This window comes from Elephas maximus, chromosome 11, assembly GCF_024166365.1.
Source record: "Elephas maximus indicus isolate mEleMax1 chromosome 11, mEleMax1 primary haplotype, whole genome shotgun sequence".
NCBI classification, from domain to species: Eukaryota; Metazoa; Chordata; class Mammalia; order Proboscidea; family Elephantidae; genus Elephas; species Elephas maximus.
This window is the reverse complement of record NC_064829.1, coordinates 115,390,935-115,400,313: the sequence shown is the minus strand read 5'-3', so window position 1 is coordinate 115,400,313 and position 9,379 is coordinate 115,390,935. Positions and strand designations below refer to the sequence as shown.

Below are 9,379 nucleotides of genomic sequence, written 5' to 3'. Positions count from 1 at the left end.
AAGCTGAAGGATCAGTAGTTGAGAAATATGGCCTTGGTGATAGAAACAATGCTGGAGATCGAATGATAGAATTTTGCAAGATAAACGACTTCTTCATTGCAAATACCTTCTTTCACCAACATAAACGGTAACTATACGCATGGACCTCGCCAGATGGAACATGAAGAAATCAAATTGACTACATCTGTGGAAAGAGATGATGGAAAAGCTCAGTATCATCAGTCTGAACAAGGACAGGGGCTGACTGTGGAACAGACCATCAATTACTCATATGCAAGTTCAAGCAGAAACTCAAGAAAATCAGAGAAAGTCCACAAGAGCCAAAATATGACCTTGAGTATATCCCACCTAAACTTAGAGACTATCTGAAGAATAGATTTGATGCATTGAATGCTAGTGACCAAAGACCAGACGAGTTGTGGGATGACATCAAGGACATCATCCATGAAGAAGGCAAGAGGTCATTGAAAAGACAGGAAAGAAAGAAAAGACCAAGATGGATGTCAGAGGAGACCCTGAAACTTGCTCTCAAACGTCAAGCAGCTAAAGCAAAAGGAAGAATTGATGAAGTAAAAGAACTGAACAGAAGATTTCAAAGGGCAGCTCGAGAAGACAAAGTGAAGTATTATAATGACATGTGCAAAGAACTGGAGATGGCAAACCAAAAGGGAAGAACACGCTGGGTGTTTCTCAAGCTGAAAGAACTGAAGAAAAAATTCAAGCCTTGAGTTGCAATAGTGAAGAATTCTATGGTAAAAACATTAAAAGACGCAGGAAGCATCAAAAGAAGATGGAAGGAACACAGAGTCATACCAAAAAGAATTAGTCGATGTTCAACCATTTCAAGAGGTGGCATATGATCAGGAACCGATGGTACTGAAGGAAGAAGTCCAAGCTGCTCTGAAGGCATTGGCGAAAAACAAGTCTCCAGGAATTGATGGAATATCAATTGAGATGTTTGAACAAACAGATGCAGCGCTGGAGGTGCTCACTCATCTATGCCAAGAAATATGGAAGACAGCTTCCTGGCCAACTGACTGCAAGAGATCCATATTTATGCCTATTCCCAGGAAAGGCGATCCAACCGAACATGGAAATTATAGAACAATTATCATTAATATCACACACAAGCAGAATTTTGCTGAAGATCATTCAAAAACGGCTGCATCAGTATATCAACAGGGAACTGCCAGAAATTCAGGCCAGTTTCAGTAGAGGACGTGGAACCAGGGATATCATTGCTGATGTCAGATGGATCCTGGCTGAAAGCAGAGAATACCAGAAGGATGTTTACCTGTGTTTTATTGACTATGCAAAGGCATTTGACTGCGTGGATCATAAGAAATTATGGATAACATTGTGAAGAATGGGAATTCATGGAACACTTAATTGTGCTCAAGAGGAACCTTTACATAGATCAGGAGGTAGTTGTTCAGACAGAACAAGGGGATATTGATTGGTTTAGAGTCAGGAAAGGTGTGCGTCAGTGTTATATTCTTTCACCATACCTGTTCAATCTGTATGCTGAGCAAATAATTGGAGAAGCTGGACTATATGAAGAACAACGGGGCATCAGGATTGGAGGAAGACTCATTAACAACCTGCGTTATACAGACGACACCACCTTGCTTGCTGAAAGTGAAAAGGACTTGAAGCACTTACTGATGAAGATCAAAGACCACAGCCTTCAGTATGGATTGCACCTCAACATAAAGAAAACAAAAATCCTCACAACTGGACCAATGAGCAACATCATGATAAACAGACGAAAGATTGTGCCTCTATCTCCCCCCATTTTAGATAACGGAGCCCTTGTGGCACAATGGTTAAGATTTCGGCTGATAACCAAAAGATCAGCAGTCTGAATCCACCAGCCGCTCCTTGGAAACTCTATGGGGCAATTCTACTCTGTTCTACAGGGTTGCTATGAGTCAGAATCAACTTGATGGCAGTGGGTTTTTTTAAAGTTTAGATAACAAAAGCTTCAATTGCCTGTTCCAATTCTCTATCAAACCATTACTCTGAGGGATGTATGCAACATGATATGTCCATTTAATATGATGTTTCTTGGCATATTGCCATTCCCTGTGGCGCAAGATAGATGTAGTAGAGCTTGCCAACTGCAATGGTTAAGGTTGTGTGTCACCTTGCCTGGGCTATGATTCTCAGTTGTTTGGCAGCTATGTAATGATATAATCATCTCCATAATGAGATCTGATATAATGCAGTCACCTCCATAATGAGACCTGCCATGAACATCCTATCAGTTGAAAGGGAGTTTCCTTGATGTGGCCTGCATCCAGTATATGTAGACTTTCTGGCAAAGCTCACAGGCTTTTACCCGCTCTGGATCCTGCACCTGGCTCCTGTTCATCTGACCTCTGGTTCTTGGGACTTGAGCTAGCATTTTACCTGCCAGTCTTGGGATTCGTGTCAGCCTTCGCGGCCTGTGAGCCAGCGGCCTGCCCGTTTACCTGCGAATCTTGGGGCATTAGCCCCTGTAGCTACGTGAGTCAGGAGAAGCCTCCAGCCTGACCCACAGGCTTGGGACTTTCCAGCCTCTACAACTGCATGAGCAATTCCTTGACATAAATATCTATCTCTCTCTGTACATATATATATACACATTTCACTGGTTTTGCTTCTTTAGAGAACCTAGCCTAAGACACCAACCCACAGAACTAAGAGTTATAACACTTGCCTGAAAAGGCCCCCACCAGGGCCCAGTGGCAAAAGGCTCTCAGCAGGGCCCAGCAGCAGAGGGTGAGAAGAAGCTGTACTAATTGAGGAACTGCATCCGGAGTTATTCCTGTTACTTCCAAGTTGATCCGGATCCCAAGTTGTACCCTGTTACTTCCCCAATAAACCACTTAACTGTAAGTACGGTTTGTGAGTTCTGTGAGACGCTGCAGCAAATTACCAAACCCAAAGACGTGAGGGCAAGTACCGAGGGGAAGGAGGGTAGTTGATGTTGAAGATGACAGGGTGGTACGGCAGTTTGGAGTTGGAAGTTTGGGACATCTTTAACCTCTGTCTCATAGGAACCAGCTATGTGCTGATCCTTATAAATTACTCATTTAAAGACTCTGCTCAAAAGCAATAATTATACCTGTGCCCCAAAGGGGTATTCAATAAAACTGTTTAACAGAAAAATGCTAAAAAGAACTTAAATATCCTACAATAGGGAAACAACTAAATAAGTTATGATAATCCAGACAAAACAATGCAATCATTAAAAAGTGAGAGTTCATAATTTGATGACATGAAAAGTTCAATATATTTTATTAGATGAAGAAGGTAGATTACAAAACAGTATATGTAATATGGCCTTGTTTTGAGTGAAAAAAATTTCTATATGCCTATATTCATGTGCTTATTCACAGAGGATGTTCATACAACTCTGAATGTTTACACAGGACACAACACAGAAAATGACAAAAATTGACCTCGATGTTTCAGACTAGTGGTATAGCGAATCTAAAGTGATTATTAGATAGCAGAGTTCAAAGAAGGTTGTTCCATTCAAGATTCTTTGAGGACAGTGGGAGAATTATGGGCTAGAAGGAAGGAAGGTATCAGGTGCAAATACTTACAAAAATTAGGAGACTAGATGAAGTCTCTAAGAACAAGAAAAATATATATACCAAGACATATCCTTAAAATAAGAAACACGAAGAGGAAAAAAAATGAAGAAACAGAAGGTTAACCAGAGCACTAAGAGAACCAAAGCCTGAGAACGAAAAGTGGGCATCTATAATGAAATTGAGACCAGTTAACAGTTAAGAGTGTAGATAATATGGATAGAACTAAGTGGTTCTTAATCAGAATGAACTATCATTAATTCCATTATCTAGAAGGACAAAAGAGAAGCAGTGCTTCAGAGAGGCACCTTAGTGCATCAGTCCAGCCTACTTCTCCAAATTCCCTTTTCTACCCATAAATCTAATGTATTAGACCACGTGCATTTTGTAATGTTTTTAGTCATGTATATTAGGAATCATTTTGGCCCAGCAAAATCCTGAATCCTACAAAACTAAGCAAATCTAGCCAACAGGTAAGCATATACCAGATAATGTATCCTTTAAAATACAAACAAAACTAGTATTAGGGTTTTTTAAAAGAACAATTTCTATTAGAATAGTGCCATAAGAAAGAAAAAATAATTGTTCCTAAGTGGCAAAAATGTTTCCTGATTTAGAATCATGGTCTTTTAAAAATAACTCTAAGACTTGACAGATTATTTAGAGAAAAAGAAACTAAGGCATAGAAAGGCTACACCTGTCAAAGATCATGCAGCTAGTTCGAGGAAGAGACCTGCTAGAGCTAGGATCCTTGTCTTGCTTCCCTCCCACTTAGAACTAATGGTACTGACAAAATTTATCATAAAAATTAACACAGGCAACACAAAAATCACTATGTGGTTTCCATAAGGAGAGAAAATTCTTCCAAACAAAAGTTAATTTTTGCCTTCTCTTTCAATGTTCAAGGATAAAAAAGTAGCCTGCAGCTCCAAGTGGGCAGAAGGGCAAGTGTAAACACTGGCATGCTTAAACGAGCTCTGATAATAGGTTTACACATGGGCCAGTATCATCCACCTCCACTTTTCCTGTGAACTCCCCTACATCTCATGTCAAAGGACTAGAAGAAAGGGGTTGAATTCCCAACCTTTTCAAGGCTGACATGGTGGCCAATTTGCCTCCCGTTCACCCTACCCTATATGAAGCCCTGATGGTGCAGTGGTTAAGCACTCCGCTGCTAACTGATAAGTCGGTGGTTCGAACCCACCAGCCACTCTGCTGGAGAAAGATGTGGCAGTCTGCTTCCACAAAGATTTACAGCCTTGGAAACCCCATGGCGCAGTTCTACCCTGTCCTATAGGGTTGCTATGAGTCGGAGTCGACTTGACAGCCGTGGGTTTGGTTTTGCTTGGTTTGGTCACCCTACCCTCATCTCTGAGAGTATAGACTAGTGCCTCGCCACAAAAATATTTGTGACACCTAACAAAGACCAACTTCTGAGGTCATTATGGGTGAAGAACAAGCAAAATTATGGTCAGAAAAAGTCAGGACTACAGGTCTTGCCTGTGTTTTGTAAGTGCTTAGACTAAAGACTTTTAATCATCGAACACTTTCTCCCTGTGTCAAAACTGTATTTATAATCAGAGTTCAGCATTCAACTGGTTCATAATTCCTTCACGAATGTTAATTTTCTGCTATAAGTTCTTTGAAGTTAATGACGACATCTTTGTTTTTGTATTTCCATGGTATCTGTTTATTGTAGGCACAGAGTAGGTACTAAATATATGCATATTAATTTACTATCACAGCAGCTACCTTAAACAACTGAAATCAAAGTGATCATGGGGATGTGGGAACAGAGATTTTCCAACAGAAGACAAAACAAAAACACACAAAAGAACACCAGTGCTATAATTTCAGGAAACCAGCTGTGGCAAATGCAGCAAAAAGTAGAGTTGGGCTCTTCCTATATCCCTCCTCGCCCCAGTATCACAGATTATCCTTCAGGATAATCGAATTTGCAGTGTGTTAAACTCAGGTGTCTGTTTGATACAGGAATTTGGAAGCCAAGGTCTAAGATCTCAGTGCAATTACAAAAAAAAACAAACAAAAAACCCAAACCCATTGCCTTCAAGTCAGATTCATAGGAACCCTCTAGGACAGAGCAGAGCTGCCCTATAGGGTTTCCAAGACCGTAACCTTTATAGAAGCAGATTGCCACATCTTTCTCCCACCCCGCAGCTCACGGGTTCCAACTGCTCACCTTTGGGGTAGTAGCTGAGCACTTAACCACTGTGCCACCTTTTTCAATTACAAATACTTCCTATAAAAAGCACCAAATGGGAATATTCTATGATAGTTTCTCAAAGCTTTCATTAAAAACTTTAAAAAAGGTGAAAAAAAAAATAAAGCAAAACAAAAAACTGACCTTAGGCTTGGTTTTCAGATATGCTCAGTAATGCTTTCCTTTTCCTCCTGGCTTTTAGAGAGCAGCAGGGGAGTGGGAGTGAGGGGAAGAAGGGATCACCAAACACCAGACCTTCCTTGGAGCCCATGCTGGCTAAGTTACTACAAATTCTTCAGTGCGACCCAAGCTCCCATCACCTACCACACACATACCCAGAGGAAAGTAAAAGGGAGACTGGCCTACTGCTAACCCTTCTCAGTATCAGAGGGAAAGGCAGGGTCACTGCTACCCAGGGCTGGCGACTTTCTCCAAGTTCACAGCAGTTTCCTGGAAGAGAGTGCTGGGAACGATGTGGTTCTGAAACACGGAACTTGCCCTCCCAGAGCTCCCAAAGGAGGTCCTCTACTCTTGGGCTCTCCCCATCATGTCTTCCTAGGACACTGTCTAACGGATACCTCCAACTCTAAAACCCTCATCTCAAAAACAGGTTAGTGTTTTTTGTTGCTACCTTTATTATGTGACTCTAATATCTGACTGTCCTTTTGATGACCATTTCTCAGCAGCTGTGGTCCATGTGGCTCCGAGGCAGGAGAACAGAGGAAGCAGCGGGGAAAGGAACCCAGGGATACAGGTGTCAAGAAACGACTGGTGTCTGGGCGGGCAACACTCACTGCCCGTTTTCAGCACCGGGCTGGGCACTAGAGGCAGAAGGGAGACTGAGCGCCCTGCTGGAAAAAAAAAAAAAAAAAAAAACCACCACCACAAGCCACACTTCAGTGCAGGAGGACGCTGGTTAACACAGGCTTCGACGTCTTCACAGGCACGGGTATACATCCTCTCAGGCAGATCTTCCACAGACCCCCTCGGTCCATCTTCACACCCAGAGCTGCAGAACGAAGCTGTACTCTGATACACAACCGAACTCCAACAGCATCACTGAATAAAAAAGGCTCTTCCGTCACACTCACGGTCGGTCACAACTGGCACATCATGGACGATCTCAAACTGCCCAGTGTCACAAACCCCACATCTCAGCCGATCACGGCCACCCACAAGATCCCGCATCCGAGCAGCGACACACCAGCACACTCACCCGCCAAGACCTCATCACCGCGCTCACACCCCAGACTCGTCACGGTCACAAACGCAAAACAACACACACACACACACACGTACACGCGCATTCACAGGCCTGAGCGCCGGCCTCCACACACTCGTCCGCGCCCGGAGAAGCCCGGAGCCTCCTCACCGTGAGCGCCTCCAACGTGAGGACACGGATCACCCAAATTCACCACTAGGAGATAGCGGACTTCTGAGGGGAATTAGAAGTCAAAGGTCAAGCGCAGCGCGGGGATCTGTGGGAAATGTAGTCCAAGGCCGACATGAACACCTAATACCGAGAAGCAGGCGGCGAGGGCCGCGCTGCTCTGGCCCGGCCCCGCGGAGGCTCCTGGGAGGTCCAGCCTGCGCCGGAGGACGCAGGCGCAGACGGCTGGCCAGTGGCCGAGGGTGAGGCTGGCGGGGGTACTCCGGTCGCGGAGGAGGCGTGTGATGCCGGGACCGTGGGAAGGTGGAGACTGGAAGTGGGAGCCAGGGAAGGCAGTGGAGGGAAGCAGGAGCCTGGGCTGGGGAAAGCGAGGAGGGCAGCGGGAACCTGGGCCGAGAGAACCGAGGAGGGCACCGGGAGCCCGAGGCGGGAGTAAGCGCCGTGAGGGCTGGGTTTTTGTCTGTTTTCTCCGTGCCCCCCTCGCCCCGAGGAAAACCCCAAAGCCCGGCAGGCACACAGCAGGCGCTCAGCTTGTGTGGCTTTTTGCGCCTGTCCTGTGTGTGTTTGGGCGTGTGTTACTTCGTATGACGTTGTGGAACCGACTGTTGATAAAAGCGATAGGGTCTCTGTGTCTAATTTTTAACTTAGGGCGAGTTGATTTGTGTTTGAGACTGTATGCGATTGTGGAGAGGTAACAGTAAGGGGTCTGTGAGGGAATTTTTGTTACTTTGTGTAGAATTACGGGCTTTGTGAGGTGGTGCATGGCATAGGGGTCTGTGGGATTGCTACTTGTGTAGTGGGTGATACTTTAACCGAATATGTCTAATTTTTTAGGTATTTCGTGTGCACATCCACAGTGGCTATGAGTGTAGGTCACTCTGTGACTGAAATGGAGTGCTTGAGAAACTGGGAGCATGACTGTCTAGTCGGGTATGTATTCTTTAGGTTATGTGAATACTGGCCATCTTATGTGCCTGTAGAATTAGACTCTGTGGTATTTAAACAAGTAAAATAGTTTTTTTTGTTGTTGTTGTTTTTAATGGAGAGGAAGAAGTAAAATTAAAATAATTTCCAGGTGGTGGGATTGTATGAGGGTAGTGGTGATTCAGTGGTAGAATCCTGGTTGGAGTCCAGCCAGCACACCTCAGGCACAGCTACCACTCATCTGTCAGTGGAGGCTTGTCTTTGCTATGATGCTGAACAGGTTTTAGGGGAGCTTCCAGACTAAGACTAGGAAGAAAGGCCTGACGATCGATCTGTTTCCAAAAGTCAGCCAGTGAAAACCTTATGGATCACAATAGCCAGAACCTATTGTGCATGGGGTTGCCATGAGTTAGGGCTGACTCCATGACAGCTAACAACAGGATTATATACTGGGAAACTCCATATGGGCTAATGAATAATATGTTGAAATGAACAGAATACCATTGGGAGCACACAGAAAAAAACTTTCTCCCGCAATTGCCACTCTGAAAATTTGGGTGAAATTTTTCTTCTGGATTAATTCCTGGGCAGCGTCAGTAATTTTAGATGTTTTAAGATAATAAAACATTTTTTGACTATTTAAACACAAGCTTAATCTCGTAATAAAACAATAACTTAGCTAAATAAAATACTCACTGTAAAAAAAATCAACACTTCAAACTTTTTTAAAGCAAAAACTCCCTCCTGCTGGAAACCTGCGTTGTGAAAGGGTACATGATAGTTTCTTCTCTAATTCCCCCACCTCTATTTTGTCTCCTTTCCCTCTAGGTGGGTGGTCTCCAGCTCTAATTGACTGGGAGCTAGAAATGGGAAGAGAAGTCAGGGAAAAGAAGAGGTTAACATGACTGGTACCATTATAATTTCGTGTAAGTCATATTTGCCTTCCAAGAGAACACCCATGCTGGGATTCTCCAGATGAGCTTTCCTTTTCATGAGCACTGTCTTTTTTCCAGCTGCCTCTTCATGCTTCCTCTGGGCATGCAGTGGCCTACCCCTGCTGATGGGTCTGGTTGTCCTCCCAGTCAGTCCTTTTGGACAAGATCCAAGGTAACCCAGGCAGGCTTCATCTATGGAGTCCCCATCTAGAGCTTGGGTGAAAATTAGCCCCCTCTGTCACTTTGCCCTCCGAAATTCTGGAAACATGTAAATTGTTCTCAAGCATTCTGTCATCACTTTGGTTCCACTTTTCTTCCCCCTGGAAAC

The 9,379-nt window shown here is 44.0% G+C and overlaps 1 protein-coding gene across 1 annotated transcript in view; it reads left to right on the top strand.

Moving 5' to 3' along the window:
- The first annotated feature begins 7,302 nt into the window (after positions 1-7,302).
- The window catches only part of ZNF567 (zinc finger protein 567), a 22,813-nt gene continuing 20,736 nt past the window's right edge, over positions 7,303-9,379 (top strand). The window contains exons 1-3 of the mRNA XM_049902175.1: positions 7,303-7,434; positions 8,027-8,122; positions 8,945-9,042. The gene's annotated coding sequence lies outside the window, so the exon portion shown is untranslated. The remainder of the gene's footprint in view (positions 7,435-8,026; positions 8,123-8,944; positions 9,043-9,379) is intronic.